Source organism: Pteronotus mesoamericanus, unplaced genomic scaffold (assembly GCF_021234165.1).
Source record: "Pteronotus mesoamericanus isolate MK-2021 breed Mesoamerican mustached bat unplaced genomic scaffold, CSHL_Meso_final contig_2, whole genome shotgun sequence".
Lineage (NCBI taxonomy): Eukaryota > Metazoa > Chordata > Mammalia > Chiroptera > Mormoopidae > Pteronotus > Pteronotus mesoamericanus.
Window position 1 is genome coordinate 23,464,483 of NW_026555084.1, and position 24,625 is coordinate 23,489,107.

At 41.7% G+C, this 24,625-nt stretch overlaps 2 pseudogenes; one reads left to right on the top strand and one right to left on the bottom strand.

The window, feature by feature from the left end:
- Nucleotides 1–14,495: 14,495 nt before the first annotated feature.
- On the bottom strand, nucleotides 14,496–14,584 carry LOC129066775 (uncharacterized; annotated as a pseudogene).
- Nucleotides 14,585–24,167: 9,583 nt separating this feature from the next.
- Nucleotides 24,168–24,283, top strand: LOC129066776 (uncharacterized; annotated as a pseudogene).
- Nucleotides 24,284–24,625: the final 342 nt, after the last annotated feature.

The window sequence follows — 24,625 nt, forward strand, 5'->3', positions numbered from 1 at the left end:
GAGTGCTCTGGGGAGATGAATGCTGCCAAGACGGGTTATTGCTCACGAGAAAAGTAAAAATGGCAGCTGCCATTTCAGGCACTTAATAAGTACACTAAACTGAGAAACTGCTGATTTCGTTTACCTGATTCCTCCTCCCTGATAAAGAAGAAATCTCTTCAATCAGAGGTTCTTTGAAGCTGAAAAGGAAGGCTGGGCTCCAACTGCAGAAATTGGCAGAGGCAACATTCAAAGGAATAAGCAGGCTCAGTGAGCAGCACCAGGATTCCTGAATTCCCAACCTCACCCCGACCCCTGGGAAATTTCAGATAGCCTCTGTTCTGCAGAGTTCTTTTCAAAGGGGGTGAGTTTAGTTGTCCTTCATTCCTTCAAAATCATTTTTCTTTCTTCTTATTTCTCCTTTCCTTGTTCTCTGTTTCCTTCTCGTCTCTCTCCTGCCTCCTTTCCCTTTTTCGCCCCTTCCTTCCTCGGTGCTCCTTTCTCCTCTCTCTCCAAGCCTCCATTTCAGCTATTGGATCTCCTCACCCACCCCAACTGGGATTTCTGTTTGAAGAACTTTAGAATTTTTTCTTGATCTAAAGTACTATCCTGATAACAAAGGCAATGCTCTTAGATAGCAATGTTTCTCCAAATGTAGTCAGGTACTGTAGGGGGAAGACCTTTCCTGCAGGATTTGCAGGGCCTTTCATGTGCTAATGTGAATTGTGAATGTTGGAGAGGTCATTAGAAATTGAAACCCACATTTCCCAAACCTCTTTGACTTTTTCCCCCCACAGAGCCTACTCTGGGATGTGGTCTTCGGAGCACATTTCAGAAACACTTACCATGTGTTAGATTGTTAATAAATACTGTAATATTAATCATCATTTGAATTCTACAAATACCATAATAACCTCACTTTACAGATAAGTAAAACTGAGGCCCAGAGAAGCTACATGCCTGGCTCATAGTAAAATAGCTAGTCAGCAAGCAACAAAGCCAGGTCTTCTCATTTATGATTTTAGTTTCTCTGCACTGCCTTACACTGCATATAAGTAATATATATGTTATATCATAATATGTCATGTGATACATGATATAGAATCTAGAAGACATACTTTATTTGGTGAATTATGACATTCATTTTTTCTCACTCATTAAATATGTATTACACATCTATTATGTGCTTATCATTAATCCAGGTGCTGGGGAGAGAGCAGTGATAAAAATAGGCAAAAATCACATGTTCTTGCCTTCATGGAGCTGCATTCCATGAATTATATTCCAGTGAAGGAGATAGACAATACAAGGTAATTAAGTAAACTATATTTTATTATATATTTTATATAATCATAAGGGAGGGCCAAAAATAAAAATTAAGTAGAGAAAAAGAGAGGCAGATGTGGAAGTTGCTGTTTCAGGGCACAAGGGGTCAAGGAAGGCTACGCTGGAAAGGCTCCATGTGAATAAAGACCTGTAGAAGATAAGGGAATGACCATGCAGAGATTTAGGGGTAGCTGGTGGGGGCTCCAGGAGAGAGAGGCAAAATCAAAGGTCCTGAGGCCGGAGTGAGCCTAGGGTGAGGCTGAGCTGGGGAGAGGAAAGCATAGTAAAAGGTGAGGTTAGAGAGACTGAGAGGGTGGGATGCAGATGCCAGATCTGATAAGGAAATAAAGTGACATAATGCAGATGATACACCATGATTTAATAATACTCTGACAGTTTATTATGTTTCTCCATAGCAAATTACCCCCAAACGTTAAAGGTTTATTTCCCCAGTTTCTAAGAGTCAGGAACTGGGAGCAGCTCAGCTGAGCTGGCTCAGGGTCACTCATGAGGTTGCAGTCAGGCCATCTGCTAGGGCTCCAGTCATCTGCAGGCTTGCCTGAGGCTGGAGGATTGGCCTCCAAGCTCACTCACGTGGCTGTTGACAGAAGGCCCAAGTTCCTTACATATGAGCCTTTCCATAGGGGTTTCATGACATGGCAACTGGCTTCTGCCAGAGTGATGTATGTGTGTGAGGGAGAGAGAAGAAAGCCAGTGATGTCTTTTATTATCCAACCTTGGAAGTTATGTACCATTACTTCTGTCATATTCTATTAGTCACACAGGTAAACCCTTATACTATGTGGGAGAGGACACTTTTTGTGAAAGAGAGGCATCCCACCTAGTCTAGAAGAATGATGACAGGGGACATAACATTTGTTCTGTCCCTGAGGCCCACTACTGGGTCTGTCCAGAGACAAAGACAGCTGTCCTGAGACCTAGGGGGACCTCTTGTCCAATGCCAGCCAGCCTTGGCCTTGGTTGTGTAACTAGAGTCAGCCAATTTCCAAAGTTGAGCAGCAGATGGCATCGCAGCCTCAGGAGCGAGCAGCTGAGGCTGCAGGCAAGAGCAGCAGCCCCATCAGGAACTCATGCTTAGGCTAGGCATCAGCGGGCTCCTGGGTGGTGGGGGCCTGCCTCCCCAGCTCCCAGCTCAGGGAAGTTTCTGTTCTGTGCTTGTGTATTGGGTATTGTTGGGCCGGTATCTCAGAGAGCAGGGCCTGGAGCCCCAGTTAGGAAATAGATGGCAAACACAGGGTCTTTTTATGATCCTTTCTGAGGAAGATGAAAATCAGAGGTTGCTGTGCCCAGAGCAACTGTGTTTTTTCATCACTGCCTGACCCTACTCATGAGGGTCTGCATGGAGTAATATCCTAGTTTGGAAGCTGGCAGGTCCCTGGCAGAAGCCTCCTAGGGTGGCCAGATGGCGCCAGAGACAATTTGCAGGATCAGAGGGCTCTGGAAAACATCTAGGGAATCCCAAGTGCTCAAAATTGAATTCTCTTTTTTTCTTTTTTCCCTACAGTGACCCAGACGAGGAGCTATACCCAGAGCTGCCTTCCCAGCAACCCAGGCAGCTCTGCTAAGGCTCCAGTCATCTGCAGCGTTCAGCCCTGCAGGCCTTCTGTTTATGTCTCAGTCTCCTTCCCTCTCCTTGCATTTCTGACTCCTCTCTGTTCTACCTTTTTCCTCCTTCCTTTTTCCTCTGTCATCTCTATCTATTTATGTCTTTCCCTCTATGGATCTCTCTTTTTCTGCTCCAGAGGAAAGAAGAAAGACAGTTACCACACTGCCTTGGCCAAGTGCTCATTGGCACTAGGCTGTAGCACCATTGCCTGTCTTTAGGGACTTGGACTGTTTCATTAGGCACACCCTTTCTACCCTTGTTCCCTTTCTCCTTGCTGTTGCTGCTTGATGGCCAGTCCCAAGGAGACCTGGACAAAGTGAGATCCAGAGGTCACCAAGAGAATATAGTCTCCTTCTCCTGAGTTTCTGTTCCTTGCTTTGCAGCTCTGGGAAGGAAAGCCCTCAGGGACTCCCCAGTAGGACTGAGATTCACTGAACTTCCTGCTCACTAGGCACTCATCTATGCCCCAAAAATGTGAAGTGGAAGGCAAGGCCCTTTCTACCTCATTCACTGTTGCATTCATAGTCTCCAATATTCAATAACTGTTAAAAACAATGAGAGGATGGATGGAAAGATGAATGCGGACCTCTGTACTAGGCATTGGAGTACAAACATTAAAGGGACCATCCAATCCATAAATAAAGAGGGATACCCAGAGAAGCAGCCACCTATCATCCGGAATAGTGACTGTGAGGATGGTGGCAGTAGAGGCTGCATTGGATACCTGAGTCTGCACTGGGTGCCTGAGTCTGCACTGTGAAGGCAGGAAAGGCTTTGTTCACTCACTACTTTAACAATTGTTCATGGAAAGGCCAACAATACTAGATTCTGGGTTATAGCAGGAAATAAGGTAGGCTCCCAGGTAGACATGGGAATAAATAAAAAGGTGGTAACAAACAGTATAAATGTTATCCTAGGGGAAATAATGCACTGTGGGGGCAGAATGTGGAGGCAGCTTGCCCAGTCTGGGGGGTTCTGCAAGGCACCGTGGTGAGGTGAGTTCAGGCTGAGACCTGCCTGAAAGGTTAGTTGAAGTTAGCTGGGGAGAAAGGAGGGAAAGAGAGTTCCAGGCCAAGGGAACACCATGTAAAGTCAAGAAAGAACAGCAAGTTTCAAGGAACTGAGTAACAGTGTCTAGATATCTGACTGGAGTACCAGTAGAGTGGTGGGCAGGGTGGGAAGACATCAAGCAAGAAGAGTGGGTGGGCGTGAGGTGGAAGAACTGCCAAAGCCAGGTTAAGGAGCTATGTGTTTACATGGAAGACATGGGAAATCATTGACAAGTTTAAGAAGGGTGCAGTGTGGGAAATGGATGGTGTAAGGCCCTAGTGGCATCCTAGAAAACAGTGAGGGAGTAGTTCAGGCAAGAAATGATGGCCTAGATGATAATATCAGTGGGTTAGAGGTCACGTTTGAGTCAAGACTGATGATAACTGGTTTTCCTGGTGAAATACTTGGGGCAGAGCAGACGCTGGCATTCCAGAGAGAGAAAATGCATATGCAAAGTTTTCAAGAACTTGGCATGTTCTGGGAAGCATATGTGGTTATGTATTTTTAGCTTGTGAGAGGGCATAGGGGTAGATAGTGGGAGATGAGGTAGGGAGGAGCTAGCCTTTACTGAAGAGCCTGGAATCCCAGGGTGAGGCCAGACCTCTTCTGTTAGAGCTGGGGCAAGATGGGGAGGCCATCCTCTACACATACCTGAATATGTAGAGGGCTTCCAGAGCATCCTGGTCCACCCAGGCATTTTCTTTCTTTTCTTTTTTCTTTCTTTTTTAAAAAAAGATTTTATTTATTTACTTTTAGAGAGAGAAGGAAAAGAGGGAGAATGAGAAGGAAAGAAACATTGATGTGATATGTGAAAGAAACATCAACACGCCCCAACTGGGGACCAGGCCCATAATGCAGGCATGTCCCCTGACTGGGAATTGAAATGGCAACCTTTCACTTTGCAGGACAACACTCAACCAACTGAGCCATACCAGTCAGGGCCATCCAGGCATTTTTTTTTTTTTTTTAACAAATACAGAACCTGAAAGACAAAGGTAAACCGTATCCAAGGAAGTAAAGGAGGATATGGGACTGGAGGAAGCAAGTGGACCAAGACAGGGAGTGAGGATAAGGGAACAGACTGCCTGCCTGCTGAGCACAGTGACATGAGCAAGGCTGGGTACGATGGCCTCCATCAGAACCTGGAAATTCCTCCTCCACAATTGTCCAGTCTCTGCATTACTGTTTCTTCCCTGTTCTGTCTCTAGACCTCAAAGACTTCCTACAGATATCTCTAATTTTTTCTCCACAGTAGACATTTGGAAAAGGATAGAGGGCACGATCAACTAGTGTAATGATTAAGAAAATGGGCTCTGCCTCTTCCTTGATTTGTAACTTAGGGCAAATCACTTACTGGAGTCATTTTTCTCACCTGTGAAATGGAGACGATAATAATGCCTACCTCATATGTGCCAAATGGTTGAGGTAATGTGAACAGAAACTTTATCCATTGAAGGTTCTCGATAAGTCTTTGGTGTTATTAAGATTTTGCTATGAGCCAAATGGGATGGCAGGGGTGGGGTGGGGGTGGGGTGCAGGTTATGGAAAGAGAGGGGTCGGGGGAGAGGGAGAGACGGAGGGGGAGAGGGGGAGAGAGAGAGAGAGAGAGGAAGGGATATATGTGAGGACAGCGACAGCTGAGTGGAAAGGGGGTAAGTTCCAACCTGTGCAGAAGTCTTCAGTGGTTTCCATGGCCTCTGGGATGAAATATTCTACCAAGGCTAGTTGTTGCCCCTATTCTTTCTCATCTGCCACTGCTCCCAACCCCACTTTACAGACTAAACATGACACTACCATCTGTGATTCCCAGGACATGCCAGGTTCTTCACACCTTACATGAGCTGCCGTTATGGAGAGAAAATGGCCCCTCAAACCTGTCTTCATACCAAATGTCAGAAGCTTTCAGAGACATGGAGCAGATGTTGGGAAGAGACCCAGGGTGAGTTCTTTGTGGAAGGGGGATGAGGGACAAAGGCAGGGAGGAGTGGGAAAGGGTAACATGGCTCAAATAAATGGCATTTGACATAGTACAGCAGGTTCTTGATTAACATCATTCAACATTGTTTTGTCATAACAGCAATGAAATGCCACAGGAACTTAACTCTTGTTTATATCAATTAGCCTATGGTAAAGTTGGTTTCATTATTTGTCGTTTTGCTAAAGTTGCAGAACTTATCAATGACAGTAGGTGAGGACCTACTCTATCCAGGTGAGACAGAAGGGCAGGCAGGCCAATGGTTATGCGTGTTTGGGTAGTGAAGCAAAAACTAGGGAGAGGCGGAAAAGGGGAAAGGTTTAGGGGAGTCCCAGCATTTACCTGACTTTTCACACTCCCTACTCTGTTTTCTTGCTTATTCCTTCCTTTAGGGTCCAAGTTCCCTGGAGGGAACTGCAAGCCTAGGAGTGTTCCCCAGAGACTTATTTGTTCCTGAAAGGAGCTAAGGCCCCATTACACAAAGGTCCCATTACTATACAAGGTGGAAAGTAACTTATAAAGACTTGTGCTGGAGGTCTCTGGGAGCCTAGAGGCACATGTAGCTAACCTGGTTCTGCCGTGCCACAGAGCTGCTGTGAGGATCGTAGGAAATTTAATACAGGGAAACACCTAGCGCAGCGCCTGGCAGGGAGAGCTCTCACCACTATTAGCCTGGTGTGGGCAGGGCCTGTTTCTCAGAGGACGTTTGGTCACCTTCATTGGATTATGCTTTCTTGGGAGGAAAGGATTACTATCTCTTTTGTTTTCTGTTAAATAAGCAATGCCATAGCACACTGCTGGGCATACAATCAGTAAATATTTGTTGGATGGATGAATAAATTCCCATTTTCCCAATAAATAAACCAAGACTGAGAGTTTAGGGGATTAAAACCCTTTAGCTAAGTTAGTGGCAGAGCAGGGACTGAAATCCAAGCCTCCAGATCAGAAAGACGCAGGCCCAGGATTTCTTAGATCTCAGTCCCAGTGCCCCTAGGGCCCCCTTGTTCTCTGATACAGGTGGATGGAGTGGTGGGATGTGGTGGGAAGAGGTACACACAGGCCTTTGATAACATCTCAAGTGGACTTAAAGGAGCCCTGTGCCTGTGACTCTCCTTACTCTCCCAGTCTCTCCTGACCAGCTGTGAAGGTGAAAGCCTGACACCCACGCAAATGACCTCTGAACCTTTCGCACCTCACTACAATGGGCTGCCCCCCAACAGTCAGCCAGCCATGCCTTGTGCAGAATTGTTCCGCCCCTTTCACCACTACATTCTTGACTGCTGAGAAAGCTTTCCTCCCTTCCTCTCTCTCTCTTTCCCTTTCTTCATTCCTTTTTCCACTTTGCCTAAAGTTCTCCCTTTCTTCCTATCTCTTCCCCTCTGATTCATTCCTCTCTTTCTAGATTGCTGATCATGCTCCCTTCTCTTCTTCTTCCCTTCCTTTTCCTTTCTCCTTTAAAAAAACAATAGCTGTGTTCTTTTCTCCCTAAATTGAAGGACAGTAGTGCAGTAAAACAAATCATTGTCAACAGAGTACATTTCCACTGTATTCATCCTCATGCAGAAAAGATTTATCAGGGTCCCTCACCCTGTACTGTTATGTAAATGTGGTAATCTAGTGAAAATATGATATCTGAGGAGTCTGAGGATAAAGTCACCATAAAAACTATCAATTTCACACTGGGGCTTGGGTTTGGTTAACTCACTTTCTTACAGGCCTCCTATTTTTCCCCCTCTGTGGGGGGAGGGACTTGACAGGCAGTGACAGCTTATGAATGATGCTTTCTGCCTCCTTGGGTCCTTGGAGGTCAGCTGGAGGATCAAATGGTTGTAGAGTGCCTGAGGAATTATAAAGTGCTATATAATTCAAGGGTATTATTATTTCTATTGTCATGTGGGCCACCTCTGTGCCTTTTTAGTGTGACATATGTCTGCTCTGTCTGCAAGCTTGGGCTAACCCCACACTTGGGTATCTGTACCTCCTTCTGTCAGCCTGCAACTATAAGCAATGATCCTTTTCCCTCTTTCTAGGTAGCTCCTGGGCACCCCAGAATCACACTGATGCTTGTTTGTTCTAGATGTTTAAAAAGAAGATAAGATTTTGCGAGGGACAAGAATCCTCTGAGTAGCCCTCCATTCTCCCTCCCCTCAGGAGTGGAGTGGCGCAGGTCCACAAAAGCCATGGGGAATAGGAGGAAGGCTAGTGTCAAAGCCCTTAGCCCCAGCTGGACTTCAGGGCATCTGTGCTGAGGGCCTCACAATTGCAGGTACTGCCCTAGCTACGCTGACCCCCATTCTCAAAACAGGCAGATGAGCTTGGTGATTAAGAGTCCTGGTCCTGGGTTTGAGCCCCCAGCTGGCTACTGTCCAAATTATTTTTTCTCTCTTTTCTCATTTGCGCAATGGCAGTGATAATACTATTGGCCTCATAGAGTTGTTGGGAATAATAAAGGAGACAAAGCATGTGAAACACTTAGTATGTAGTAAAATAATTTTGTTGCTCAAAAGCTTTCTACATCACGGGCCCTGCCCCTCAAAGGTCTCGTGCAGGGATGCAGACCTTGCCTGGACACTTTCCCTGGGAAAGGACCCCTAGGTCTGGGTTGGGCTTGCCTCCCTTGGGATTAGGCTCTTTCAACCCAGCAGCCCCTGGAGACCAGAGTTAAGAGAAAGGAGGAGGCAATGGAAAGGCAAGAGATTTTTTGGGGAGGAGGAAATTGAGAGTCAGAGCTGAAAGTAGAGGAGGTGGCGGGGGCGGGGGGAGGAGGGAAGAAGATAGGATGTCTCTAAACTGCCAGAATCTGGATAGGGCTGCAGCTCTAGGGCCCTGGCACTTTCTGCCACCCCCAGTCTTGTGAATGAGTCACTAGAGGGAGGAGTGATGGAGGTGTCATGCTCTGCCCACAGAGCACCAGACTGTTCCCCAAAAGAGGGAGGGAGAAGGAGATGCAGAAGCTTAGGGGCTGAGAAGAGTCAGGAACAAGAAGAGGACACAGGAAGCACTTCTAAGGCTCTGTTCACCTTTGCAGGGTCAGGGAGGCAGGCCCCACCCCCTACTTCTTGTGTCAGCCTCACTGCCCATCCTGGCCAGGAGTAATCAGTCCACAATTTTTCTTGACTTCTTCCTCTGTCCTGGGTTGGCTTTATCTAGTTTTCACCACAACGGAGTGCTTCACATTCTTTTCATTACCCGCAATGGGGGGAGGGGATAACTAAAAAATCTCTCCTCCTCTTTAGAATATATTTTTAAAAACTTTCTAAATCTTCACCAAAGGATATGTTTATTGATTTTAGAGAGAGAGGAAAGGGGAGAGAGAGGCAGAGAGAGATATTGATGTGAGATGTGAGAGAGAAACAGCAATTTTGTAAACATCTCAACAGGGGATCAAAACTGCAATGTAGGTATGTGCCCTGATGGGGGATCAAACCTGCAATCTTTTTGGTTTACAGGATGATGCTCCAGCCAACTAAGCCACTCAGCCAGGGTGTATTCTCCCCTTTTGAAGCCTTTCCCTCAGTCCCTGAGCAACTTTTCCATAAAGATTGCATTCTCCCTCCCTCCCTCCCTCCTTCCTTCCTCCCTCCCTCCCTTCCTTCCTTCTTTCCTTCCTTCTTCCTTCTTTCCTTCCTTCCCCTCAGCCTTCTTGCTCCTCAAAGTCAGTGACTTTATGTCCCTGGAGCCCAGTCAAAAATTAGTCATAACTGTACAGATGTGGCCTTAGCCCACAGATAGTGTTTCTTCTCTGACTCTCAGGTTACCCCTGTTCCCTGACTCTTTTTTATATTTTTCATTTAGTGAGTATCTACTTTGTGCCAGGTGTCTTTATAAGATAATTTATTTAATTCTCATGATGACCTAACACACATTTTAAGATAAGAAAAATAAACTCAGTGAGATTGATTAACTTGTCCAAAATCACAAAGTCAGGAGGTTCCAGAACTGAGATTTGCCAGCAAAGCCCTCAGATGTTGTTTTAAAAATCATATTACTATTTTAAAATACAACAATCACACTTCTTAGTTGTAACAATTACATGCAGAATTTTTAGTTAATTTTTGAGTTGTCCATTGCTTTTTATTCCCATATATGTATGTGTATATATATTATATGTATTGAAATTTAATTTGCATACTATACAATTAATTTAAAGTGCACAATTCAATGGTTTTTAGTATATTACAGAGTGGTGCAACCATTATTACCACAATCAATCCTAGAATATTTTCATCACCTCAGAATTAAACCCCGTAATAATTTGGAGTCACTTCCCATTTCCCCCTCAACACGTCCAGTACTAGGTAATCACTAATCTACTTTCTTTTTCTATAGATTTGCCTATATTTTCCTATAAATGGATTCAAATGTATGTGGTTTTCTGTGATTGGCTTCTTTCACTTAGCATAATGTTGTCAAGGTTAATTTATGACGTAGCATTTATCAATACTTCATTTCTTTTCATTGACAAATAATATTCCATTAATATTAATGAAATGGAATAGTAATATTCCATTGTATGGATATTGTTTGTGTATACAATATAATACCACCTTGTATTTACCCATTTATCATTTGATAGGAATTTGGATTGCTTTCACTTTATGGCTCTCATAAATAATGTTACTGTGAACATTTATGTATAAATTTTTGTGTGAACACCTGTTTTCAATTCCCCTGGGTATATATCTAGGAGTGGAATTGCTGGGCCATATGGTAACTCTATGTTCAACCTTTTGAGGAAATGCCAGACTGTTTTTCAAAGCATCTGCATCATTTTACAATCTTACCAGCAGTCTATGAGGTTTTTAATTTCTCCACATTCTGTCCAACACTTGTTGTTATCTATCTTTTTTATTATAGCCATCCTTGTGTTATGAAGTAGTAACTCATTGTGGTTTTATTTTTCATTTCTCTGATGACTAATGATGTTGAACCTCTTTTTATGTGCTTATTGTCCATTTGCATATCTTCCTTAGTGAAATGTCTATTTAGATCCTTTGCCCATTTTTAAATTGGGTTATTGGTCTTTTTATTATTGAGTTACAAGAGTTCTTTAGATAGTCTGGATTCAACTTTCTTATCAGATATATGACTTGCAAATATTGTCTCCCATTATGTGGGTTGTCTTTTCACTTCAATGATGGTATCCTTTGAAGCATAAAAATGTTTACTATCAATGAAGTCCAACTTAGTTTTTTTTTTTGTACCTTGTACTTTAGTTGTCATATCTAAGAAGACTTTGCCTTACCCCAAATCATGAAGATTTACTCTTCTATTTTCTTCAGAGTTTTAGAGTTTTAGCTTTTACATTTAAGTTTATGATTTATTTTGCATTCATTTTTATGTATGATATGAGGAAGGGGTCCAGGTTCATTCTTTCGCATGTGGATATCCAGTTTTCCCAGCATTTTTTGTGAAAAGGCTGTTCCTTCACTATTGAATTATCTTGATATCTTTGTTGAAAATCAACTGACTATAAATGTGAGGGTTTACTCTGGAGTCTCAAGTCTATTCCATTGATTTACATGTCTATCCTTATGCCTGTAACACCCGGTCTTGATTATTATAGATTTGTAGTGAGTTTTAAAATCAGAAAGTGTGAGTACTCCAACTTTGTTCTTCTTTTTTAAGATTGTTGTGCTATTCTGGGTCTCTTGCATTTCCATGTGATTTTTTAGGATCGTCTTGTCAATTTTTGCAAAGAAGCCAGCTGGAATTTTGATAGGGATTGTGTTGAATCTGTAGGTCAGTTTGGAGGAGAAAGCACTTGCTCTTAACCAGGACATCATACCAGCTATCAATCCTAATGCAAAAGAAGACAGGAGGAGCTATACCAGAGGAGAGAGATAGGGACAGAGATAGAGATAGAGATGAGAAGAAGGAGGAGGAGAATAAGGGAGAGCAGGAGGAGGAGAAAGAGAGAAAGGAGAATAAAGGAAGAGGAGTGGTTATATATATGGGGCAAGTGGAAATGATTCCAGATATGAGAAGATCCCAAGCCAATCAAGAGGCAGAATCTTGGAAACACTAAATTCTTCCTTACCATACACATCTCCCATTAACCCAGTTTTGATCGGTAGATGGCTTCTTTCTTCTCAAGATCATCCCTTCCTTTCACCTAAGGATCTCTTTTAAATACCCGAAGGTTATGAAAATGCCTTATATGCCTTGATTTGTGGGATTTAATGAAAGCTCCCTGTTGAAAAGCCCCATGTCTCAACAATGGAAAGAAATGAATCTCATCAGTACCCCCTTTTCTGCACTAGGAAGTGTTACAGCCTATTCTTGGTGAGTAACAGGGAAGGTGGCCTGCCCTGGGGCTTCACTTCTAGGGAGACTGGCATATGGAGGGCGTGCATGGGTCTCCAAGAGTGCTCTGGGGTGTGCAGGGTGGGGAACGTGGTGACACTCTTTTACAGTTTCATGATCTGGAGAACTCAGGCCCAAAGGGTCGCTACAATCATACCTTCTGTACCATTTTTCTTGCTAATAGCTGGTGAGGGAGTGAGGATAAGGGAGCTGGGGGTATAGGCTGGAGGAGAAAAGAGCTTAACTCCCTCCTACCGAACGGGAAAGGGATGATTAAAATTGCTCATTTAGCAAATGATTTAACCTGCTGTAGAAAATCCTGTTAAATGACTATTCTTATCTCAGTCCCTGGCTCCTGGAAAGAGCAGCTCTGAGCTTTGTGAAGACCAGGACACAGTGTCTTCTGAACCTGGTCAAACAATCATCATCAATGGGAAGCTAAAAGCCACAAGCAGGAACACTTCACCAGGTTTCCCTGCCTTTTCCCACCCATTCCCCCAGCCCCTCATATCATCAGTCAATTATCTGGTTAGCTGAGCTTTTTCTTTGCCCATTGTAATATAAATAGCAAGCATTTTACGGGTCTCCATTAAGCAATGTGATCAGCATCAATTATCTAATGAGACTCTGGAAAGTTGTGATTTACAATCCTGTCCTTAATTGTGACTCGGTTTTGTCTAGAGCCAACATAATAATTGTAGTGACATCCAAACTAATGACACTCCAGGTGTGGGGCCTCTGCTCCCAGCCTGGGTTTGACCCTGAGGAAAATTTAACCTCTGCCAAGAGGGCTGATCTTTGTACTTTGTTCTGAAAGGTAGAGCTTTATATGTCCTACCAGGCTCAGGGGGTGATGGGTAGGTCTGTTCAGTTCTGTCATGTAGCCTCATGGCTTTTGGGCATAGAACAAAGAGGGTCAGACCAGAGGAAAGTGCAGGGACATGTGAGATTATTAACTCCTGAGGACAGGGACTTCTGTCTGTTCTGTTCTCCGCCAATAAGACTACTTGGCACATTGTAGGGTTCTCAATAAATCCTTGATGAATGAACGAATAGAATCCTGGGTTGGTTCCTTCAAGCCCTTCTCTTTGCAAGTTTAGGTGTAGTTCCCTGGAATAGAAAGAGACATTTCTCTGTGTAGTGATGATCTTTCTGGCCTGAAGATTTAGAAGTTTTGCCCGATTTGGCTTAGTGGCCTCAGACACAAGTATTCAATATTGACAATCTGGAGGGTTTCATCTTTCTCTCTAAATGCCCCCTCGCACCCCTACCAGATAGCCTGGTTAAGGATTATATCCTGGGTTTTTCCCAGAGCAACATAGTTGATTCCTTTTCTTTCTCACTTTTCTTAGCTTCTGCCCCTCAAATAAGAAGCAACTTGCCAAATTTATTTGTCCGTTTTCAGTTGTCATTTATTCTGTGTCTCAGTAGGATTTGACCTAGTTGATCACATCCTTCCTTTGGAAACACTTTCTTTGCTCGGCTTCTTGGGCACTAACAACCTCATGGTTTTCTTTCTGCTTTCCTGGCAGCTCCTTCCCCTATATTCATGCCCTCTGCACATTCAATGTCCCAGGCAAGGGTCTGTCTTTTCTCTAGACTCATTTCTAAGTGATCTTCTATAGCGTCAAGACTCCTAATTTATATCTCTAGTTTGGATCTTTCAAATTCTTCCAATTTTTTCAAAGACTTTATTAATTTTTTTTTTTTTTTTTTTTTTTTTTTTAGAGAGAGGGGAAGGCGGGGAGAAAGAGAGGGTGAGAAACATTGATGTGATATGTGAGAGAAACATCGAGGTGCCCCAACCAGGGACCAGGCTTGCAATCCAGGCATGTGCCCTAACCAGGAATTGAACCAGCAACATTTTGGTTCCCAGGCTGATGCTCAACCTACTGAGCCACACTAGCCAGGGCTTAAATTGTTCCAATTTTGATTACTGTGAGATCTTTTAGTTGGCTCTTACGTCCCTTTGATAAACCATCACTGGATTTTGATTGAGGTCTTTCTTTTTCTCTCTCTCTTTCTGGAACTGCAAGATGCTTTAGGCTTATATTATATATTTTGTGCCCCAGCCCTACAGTCAGCCATTTCTCCCAAGGAGCTCTGGTTTCTTTTATTACAAAAAAATTTTCACTACCTGAAATTACTTTCTTTTTTTTTTTTTTTTTTTTTTTTGCATTATATCTGTATCTCCCACTAGAACATTAGGTCTTTATTTTTATTTTTTATTTTTAAAATTTAAAAAAGATTTTATTTATTTATTTTTAAACTGGTAAGAAGAGATACTACACTTGATCTTAGCCAGAAGGCTGAGAAACGATTTTATTTATTTATTTATTTATTTATTTTTTTAGAGAGGAAGAGAGGGAGAGAAACATCAATGTGTGGTTGCATTTCGTGCGCCCCCTGCTGGGAACCTGGGGCGTGTGCCCTACACTGGGAATCAAACCGGCAACCCTTTTGTTCGCAGGCCGGTGCTCAATCCAGGGGGTCACACCAGCTAGGGCAGAACGTTATTAGGTCTCTGAAAAGGACCTTTTCTGTTTGTTCACTGACATTATATATGTTTTATATTTTATGTTATGTGTAATAATATGTATTATATAAAAATTATATTATCTAGAATGGTACCTGGCACACAGGAATATCGATAGAAGTTTAGTGAATGAATGTATAAATGAATAAGGCCAAGTATTATGCCTTTATATACATACATTCTTCATGGTGCTTTGACACTCAGCAAGAATTTGATCAAAGGACAGATATATAGATGGATGTACATATGACTGTATGAATCAAAAGTGAATACATGAATGACTAAACAGATGGATAGATTATTGGATGTATGAATGAATTGAGAAATGGACGGAAGTTGGTGTTACCACTGTGTACTTATTATTCATGACAGAAACTGGATTGTAAGGGCCTCATTCTTGATTCCTTTCACACTTTCTTCTCCCACATTCAATCAGCTGCTAAGTCCTGCAAATTTTACATCTAAAATATTTCTTAAATCCATTTCCTGTTCGTCATTTCAACTGCTATTGCCCTAGTGCAGGCTCTCTTCATCTCCTGCCTGGATGCTGCAACAGCCTCCTAACTCATCTCTCTGCCTTCAGCCTTGTTCCCACCTCTACCACTATCCACATTCCTGTCAAAGGGGTCATTCTAAAATATAGAATGCATGTATCACTCCTCTACTTAAACCCTTAGTGTGAAATCTAAACTCCTTGTCATCATATAAAGGACCTATGATGACCTGGACCTTGGCCATCTCTCTAGCTCCTCTTCTGTCATTCTCCACTGTGCACTGATTTGTATGCCTCTGAAATACCACCAAACTGCTTCTAGTTTCCACCAGCAATCATGCTGCTTCCCTGCTCTGTCCTTTGCTCATAGTAGTTCTCCTGCCTGGAATGCCCTTTTTCACATCCATAGCTCAGAATTCTTACTTGTTTCAAGTTTTTGAAATAATGTAACTTTGCATCTGTGATTATGCTTATTAGCAGGGCCAGGACTAGGGTACAAAATTTCAGGAGAGTTGTGCAGGTGAGAGTGAACACATCCTTACATTTTGCACCCTAGGTATCTCATTTGATTTACCCCAGTCCCTGTTCTAGTATCTTCTCCTAGATTGGGAGCTTCCTGGGGGCAAGAACTTTCTCTTTTATTCTTACAACCCTTAGCACTGATGCCTAGCAGATGCTCAGCAGGGAGGAAGGGTGGATTAGAGGTCCACTGCCTGGGTCTTCAAATCCAGACTCTTATCTCTTACTAGCTATGGGAATCTGAACAAAGTTCCTCTTTATTCCTCAGTTTCTTCATCTGTGGACAGGAAATAGTATCTCCATTATAGGGTCATTTTTTCCTTTTTAAGGGAAATTATTAATTTCATCAAAAATTTAAAATTTATTGACCTAAAATTCTTTACAGTATTCCCTCATGACTAAATTTTCTACTATACCTACAGGTATGTCCTCATTAACATTTTTTGATATTGTTTATTTATGTCTTCTTTTTTTAAAACTTATTTTTTTATTACAGTTGATATTCAATCTTATTTTATATTAGTTTCAGGTGTAAAGCATAATGGTTAGACAATCATATAACTTACTAAGTGACCCCCTGATAATTCATGTACCCACCTAGCACCATATATAGTTATTACAATATTATTGACTATATTCCCGATGCTGTACTTTATATCCCTGTGACTATTTTGTGACTACCAATTTGTCCTACTTAATCACTTCATCTTTTTCATCTAGCCCCTCGATCCCCCTCCCATCTGGCAGATATCAGTTTGTTTTCTGTATTAATCTGTTTCTGTTTTGTTTGTCCATTTATTTTGTTCTTGAGATTTCACATATAAGTGAAATAATGTGGTATTTGTCTTTCTTTGACTTATTTCACTTAGCATAATACCCTCTCGCTCCATCCATGCCTTATCTTTTTCTTGATAGGGATTATCAAAAAGGTTTCTTAGCCCTGGCCGGTGTGGCTCAGTTGGCTGGAATGTCGTCCTTTTACTGAAATGTTGAAGGTTTGATTCCCAGCCAGGGCATGTACCTAGGTTGTGGGTTGGGTCCAGAGTGCTGGGCACTCACAAGAGGCAACCCATCAATGCTTCTCTCTGGCATTGATGTTTCTCTCCCTCTCTCTCTCTCTTCCTTCCCCTCTCTCTAAAATCAATAAGCATGTACTTGACAAGAATAAAAATATAGTTTTCTTGATCTCCTATAGTATCTCTATTTCTAATTCATTAATTTTGCCTTTGTCTTAGGATTTTTTCCTTTTTTCTCTTTTTTGGATTAGTCTGTTCATTTTTAACTTCTTGTGTTGAATGCTTTTTTTCTGCTTTTACTTTTCTTATATAAGCATTTAAATCCATACTTTTCCCTTTAAGTACCACTTTACTTGCCTTCCACAAGTAACTTTCATTTCTAAATATTCCTTTTTTTTTTTTTTTTTTTGGTCCCATGAGTCTAAAAGTGTTTCCAATGGGGCTCTTGTTATCTTTCTGTTGTTAAGATATATTTTGATTAGAGAAAGTGGTCTATTGATTTTTTTTTTTTACTATCTGATGAGATGTGCTCTCTGGTCTTGTATGTGACCCATTTTTTATATGTTCCATGGGTGCTTGACAGGATAATTGTGAGCTGCCTCATAGTTAGATAACACCTATAAAGCACTTAAAACAGTGCTTGGCACTTAGTAAGACCTCAAGAAGTGGTGCCTCTCGTTTTGTTACTGTTAATGGATGTCAGTTTCTGTTGTTCTGTGTGTCACTAGGTGTCCTGGGAATTAGAGAAACTGAGCTTTCTCTTGCAAGGCAGTGCTCTACAGTTCATTGCCTACACTGGATACAGGATCAATTAATCTTTTTAAAAAAGATTTTATTTGTTTATTTTTAGAGAGCAGGGAAGGGGTGGGGAGAAAGAGGGAGAGAATCATCGATGTGAGAGAGAAACCTTTATTGGTTGCCTTTCACATGCCTCTAACTGGGGACCTGGTCTTCAACCCAGGCATGTGCCCTGACCAGGAATTGAACTGGTAACCTTTTGGTTTGTGGGACAATACCCAACCCACTGAGCCACATCAGCCAGGGCTCAATTAAGCTTTGACACACACAGAAAGCACCATTTGGCTTCAGCGTTTGCGTCAGACTGACCTTTGTTGGGGCCCAAGTGTGGCCCCTCACTAGCTGTGTGATATTTACCCTCCCTCAAACGTCACTCTTTTTACTTGGGTATGATCTTGGACTTGGGTTGTTGGGAAGGTCAATGTCAAAGCCTTCAGCATAGGGCTGGACACAATGTAGACCTTTGATAGGCTTGGCTTATTTATTTATTTTTCCTTTCACTGAGCCCACAGGGACAGAGAGGAAGGGAAGTTAGAGCTATAATGCTGCAGCCATCTCCCTTCTCCTTTCCTGGACTTCTCTCCTTGGACAACCTTCTTGTCCCTGTAAGGCTGTGCTTCTCTGATTCTCTTCCCCAGAAAACAGCTTGAAATAAACCATTACAGAGGGAGATGGGAGAGGGAAGAGGATGTTGACATATGCAAATTAGCACTCAGCCTCCTGACAAATTAATGTGACACCTGTTTGGACAGAATTTTCCTTTTATCTTTTAACTGGAGCAGCCCAATTAATTTTTTAGGCCACCAATTACCATTTTCCATAGATGACAGCTCCTTAGACCCTCAGTGAGAGTATTCTCCTTGGCAGCTACAGAAACTTGGGATTTGCCTCTGCTTATTTCTGGGGTCCCAGGTGGGATGAACGTTCCAGGGACACTGACTGCAATTTCTTCTACTTTCTCTCCTTTAAGTCTCAGTTCCAAGTGTACAAAGTGGGTTGGCCAGTTTTCTTATTTTTGAGTCCAAGGAAGAGCAGGCATGAAACACACAGAGGGTAGAGCTAAAGGGGACAGAATAAGGGAAGCTCTAGACAGGGGTGTTTCAAAAGCACCCTCATTAGAACCACAGGCACAGAAACATGGAACAGACTGAAAATGACCAGAGAGGAGCAGGGAGGGGGATAATGGTGGAAAGAAGGGGAAGGGACTAGACAAAGAACGTGTATGACTAACCCACGGACATGGACAACAGTGTGGGAATCAACTGTGGGAGCAGTGGGTGGGATGGGTGGAGGAGGAAAAGGGAGAAAAATTGGGACCACTGTAATAGAATAACAATTTTTAAAAAGATTAAATAAAAAAATGGAAAAGAAGAAAAAAAAGGACCCTCAGACAAAGATAGTCACTTTGCCTTCATTCTCACCGCTACCTCTAGTTCATTTGCCTCCTTCTTTTTTGTCTGTCCTACTCTAATTCTCATATATAGATCAGACAAGATTGATTTTCTCCAGGCTGCTAGAGAAAACCATGGAAACATGCTTACTGGCTCTAACACCTGATTTCCAGTCATGATCAGGTCTTTGGCGCCTCTTGGTAATCTTTATAATCATTCCTAGTCCTTAACCTCTTTCATTCTCCTGTTATGGGTATTTGGGCTTGTTTCCAGTTTTAGCTATTAGGAATAAAGTTGTCATGGATAGTCTCATACATGTCTTTTTGTGGACATGTTTTTCTTTTTTTAGAGTAAATATCTAGGAGTGGAATTGCAGGTTATAAGGTACCTGTAGTTGTTTATTTAACTTTATCAGAAAGTGACAACAATTTTCCAAAATGTTGTACTAGTGGTGCCTTTATTAAAAAGAAACATCTCTGGATTCTTCTGGACTCACTGAATCAGAATATTCTAGGAAAAAAGGCCAGGAAGCTGTATTTTTATAAAGTTCACCATGTAATTTTAATACAGCTAGTTGATTAATTGGCATTTGAAAATCAAATTTTTTGTTTTCCATTCCTTCTTTAGTAAATATAATTATGGCTTCCATGTTTACCTTATATCATGGTTGCAAATAATGAAATAGTTGACTAACAGTGAGTTTAAGCCAGAGATTTTCAAGCTTTTTCACCTCATGGCACACATAATTACTAAAATTCTGTGGCACATCAAAAAATATATTTTTTGCTGATCTGACAAAAAATGTAGGTATAATTTTGATTCATTCACATCAGATGGCTATTGTTGTGTTGGCTGTTGTCATTTTTTAAGTTAATGATTTAAAGGAAAAGGGGTCAGTGCCCCCGAATAAATAGTCAGGTGTAGCATGTTTTAAAAATTCCTGTGGCACACCAGTGTGCCTCTTGTGACATACCAGTTGAAAATCTCTGATTTAAGCAATAAGGACATTTCTTTATCTCACATAACAAGAAATCCAGAAGTAAGTAACCTGAGGTTTGGTTATTTAGCCACTCAGTAATGTCACTGAGAATCAAGGCTTTTCTCATTTGTCATCTTCAGGGTATTTATTCCATTCCTGGGCTTGTCCCTTCATAGTCTAAGATGCTGCCACAGCTCTGAACAGCATGAGCTCACACGACAATTTCCAAGGCAAAGAAAAAAAAGGGGTTGAAGATATCTATTGTATGGTGGAGGAAAATCGCAGATGCTTCTAGACTTTCTCCCAAGTCCCATTGTCCAGAAGTAGGTAATTTGTTTACCCTTAGGTTTAAAGGTGTGGGGGAATGAGCACTGAGAAAATATCTGGCATTTCTGAGCCCCTGTAGTGGGAGGTAGTCCTAACTCGTAAGGAAAGAGAGTGGGAAAAATGCCTTTTGGATAAGCAATCAACGGTGTCTTCCACAAGACCTCACTAAAACTGTTCTTTGAAAGTCACCTTATCTGCTAGATCTGATGACTTTTTCCAGCCTTCCTTGTGCTTGACCTCTCTGTGATATTTTATGTTGCTGGCTTCCTCTCTTAAAACTCTTGTTTTTTGTTATACATACTCTCTGCTTCTCTGATCACTTCGCTGATCGCTTCTCTGATCTCTGATCACTCCACTACCTTTCTGTTCTTTATAGGTTGCTGTTGCCCTGAGGTTTTAACCAGACACTATCTGGGCACCTCTGAGCGTTCTAACCAAGCAATCTCCTCTAACCGTATGACCAAAACCCAATGAGATACATTTGTGGCCTATCCCTTGAATCTTTGGATTTGGCCATGGACTTCCTTTCCCCATTATAGTCTTGATTCTCCCTTTGCCATGTCTCTGTCTCTTCTTTCCATTACAGAGCTGTTGCTCTCGATAAGGCCCTTACCAGCTTTTTCTTAAGGACAATTTTTAAAAAGTTATTTATAACCTCTCATAGGGTAGGTCCTATAACTGATGGGTCCCTTTGTTTTCCCACACTCTCTGGAATTTTGGAATAGAAACTGGATTGCCCCACAAAATAAAGAGATGATGAATTGAGAATACCAGAGTTTAAAAGATCAAAGAGCAACAGAGAGTAGTCAGTTCCTCAAGTGGGTGATGGAAGAGTTGAGAAGGAGCTACCACTTAATGATTACATAAGGGAATTTGCGTAGACATGTCTGGAGCTGACTTTTCAAGTGAAGCAATGTGTTGTGACCCCTCCCTGTGACTGTACACATTTTTACTGAAAACTTCCGAAGCCACCATATATGTAGTGTGACTCAATTTCAGATAGACACCAGTGAGAGGGGCCACAGGTTTATGAGGCTGGAAGTGTGAACAGCCCCACATCTGAGTCACACCCTGAGCCTCTCTGATCTCTCAGTCTCTGGTCTCAAGCCACTTCCATCCCACTTTCCATGTAGCTGCCAGAGTGATCTTCCTAAAACACAAAACCAGGTTATTTCCATATTTAAATTATTTAGAGGCTCCTTGACCAGAGTTTCTCAAACCTGGAGTCCATGGATCATTGGGGCACATTCTCAGGGTGTTCAGTACCCTTTAGACATTTACTATTTAATTTCAGAATTAATTAAAAAAATGTGAGCATAATCTGCAACACCCAGATGACCACCTTATAACCAAGCATTTTGAGATTTTAATGTTGTTTGACATGTGTAATCATTGATTGGTTTGGTGCCAAGTGATCTTCTGAAATGAGAGCATTTAACTTTTAATACTGTAATTATTTTTATCTCCTTGTTCATGGAAATATCCTCAGCACCTAGAACAGTGCCTGGCACATTGTAGGTATTCAAAAAAGAGTTCTGCAATAAATGAATGAATGAAGTGTCTCAAAATGAATTCTGCCATCCTTGGGGATTCTTGCAGTTAGAGATTTCAGCATGGCATGTGAGGCTATTCACAATCAAGCCCAGAATACCAAACTAGTAATTTTACCAGACAGTCTGGGCAGGATGTGGAGGCGTAAGCCCTTTTTAGGAAATAAAAATGTGAAAGTACAAAGGATTTATGTACATTTTGACAGGGCAGACGTGATATGCAAATGATTGCAAATGTAATGCAAATGACACACAAGTCCTCATACAAATGAGCATCTTGTCTTTGGAATCAACTTGGGGGGGGGGATGTATTCACTGATTTGTTTGTGGAACAGGCAGTAAATCTTTTGAGGGCTTAGGATGCAAGTTGCTCTAGTGGGGTTGTGTGTGTTTTGGGGAGGCGGGGTAGTGTGAAATGTTCTCTCAAGGAGAAGTCAGTGTGGTGCTGTAAACCTGAAGCTTAGTATGAAGCCTAACACAGTGTGCAACTTAATATGAAGTTATTCTGCTGTGATATTCCAAAAGCTGTCCTTTTGGAATTGGTGGAGGGTAGGGGGCAATACAATGCACCTCCTTGTATCCCTTCAACTTTTTGGGTACCTCACAGTTTCTGCCCACCCATCTCACACTACCCAAACTCTGGTCTGCGAGAATAGAGGGTAGGAAGTCAGAAATTCCTGGCCCCAGGTCCTCATCATGAAGATCACAGAAGAGCCTGTGGTAAGAGCTCTTGTAAGTCATATCTGAAGGAGGTTAAGAGGATGATATGGAGTTCTGCATTTCCTAATCTCATGACAAGAATTTAGCTAGATTCTGCTAACCTGTTGGAAAATATAGTTGGTTACAAGAAGCCCTGAGGGCTTTCTGAGAAATATCGCTGCTTAATTTCAATGCCGGTGATGCAGTAGCTGACAAAATTGGAAGCTTACTTGGAAATCGAAAGGAAAAAAAGTCAACTGTGATTTTTTTCATTATAAAAACCTGTTCTTCCCTGTACTTGATGTGAAAGAAAGTTTTTGGTTACACAGACTCTTCTCCAATGATTATAAAAATATTGGGCAAATGAAATAAAAGAGCCTCTAGCAACTATATTTTAATATAACATGAAATCTTTTTTTTCTTTTACATTTTGCTCTGCAATAGAGGTGGGTTTAAATTCCCACCTCCCAGGTATACAAACTTGGGCAACTTACTCAACTTTTCTGAGGCTCAATTTCCTCACCTGTAAAATAGAAATGATAATAGAATCCACATGAGGTTGCTGTGAGGGTTAAATGGGATAATACATATTTAGCACAGTGCCTTGCGCTTAGTAAGCATTTAGTAAATGTAGCTATTTGCAGTGGTCACCTATGGATTTGCTGCCTAGAATCCATTTACCCTCCATCTGATAACTGTGCCCCACTTCCTTCTGGTGAGCCATCATTCTCTCCTCAAGTCCATGTGGTTCTAATGAAACTGACTCCACCCTCAGCAACAGGAATAGAACATGTGACTTATATTTAAACCAATCAGATCATTCCATCCTCCAGGCCCTATTGGTTGATTAAAAAATAGGATATACATAGAGTTACCATATGACCTAATGATTCTACTCCTAGGTATATATACCCAAGGGAATTAAAAACAAGTGTTCAAATAAAAACCTATACAGGAATGTTTATAGAAGCATTATTCATAATGGTCAAAAAATGGAAGCAACACAAATGTCCATAATCTGATGAGCATGGATAAACAAAATGTTGGTATAGCCACACAATGGGAACACTGTTTAGCCATAAAAAGGAAGTACTGATTCATTCTACAAATGAAAACATTATGGTAAGTGAAAGAAGACAAACACAAAAGGCCATATGTTATATGATTTAATTTGTATGAAATATCCAGAATAGGCAAATCTATAGAAACAGAAAGTATGTTAGCAGTTGCCAGAAATTAGAGGTAGGGGGAATGCTAATGGGTATGTGGTTTCTCTTTGAGATGATGAAAATGTTTTGGAATTTGATAGTGGTGATAATAGTAAAGCATTGTGAATATGCTAAAAAACACTGAATTGCATACTTTTAAAGGATGAACTTCATAGTATGTGAATTAAAACTAATCTAAAGCCCTAGCTGGTGTGGTTCAGTGGATTGATCTCTGGCCTGTGAACAAAAGGGTCGCCAGTTTGATTCCCAGTGAAGGGCACATGCCTGGGTTGCAGGCCAGGTCCCTAGCAGGGGGTGCAACCACACATTGATGTTTCTCTCCCTATTTTTTTCCCTCTCTTTCCCTCTCTAAAAATAAATGCATAAAATTGCTACTCGGCCTCTTCGCTAAGATCAAGTGTAGTATCTGTTCTTGTCAGTTTAAAAATAAATAAATAAAATCTTTTTAAAAAACTTAACTAAAAAATGGTCACATGACTCATGCAGAGTGATAAGACCAAATGAGAGCCAATAAGACTCAACACAATTCTTTGGAGCCATGAGAGGAGCGAACTAGTTCCCTTTTTGTAAGACTCCAGTTTGAGAGAATATAGGGACTTAAACTACTGACCTATTTTGCCATGTGTAGAGTCTGTGACTGAATCATCCAAATTAGCTAAAAACAGATGCAAGCAATGAAGTGATATCAAGACCTGGCTATACAGTGTAGGAAGAATGACGAATCATTCCAGTTTGCCTGGGACTTTCCTGATTTTAGCATTGAAAGTCATGTGTGCCGTTTTGGTCACCCTAGTTAGAGCTCTAAATCTACCTCTGCTTGAAACT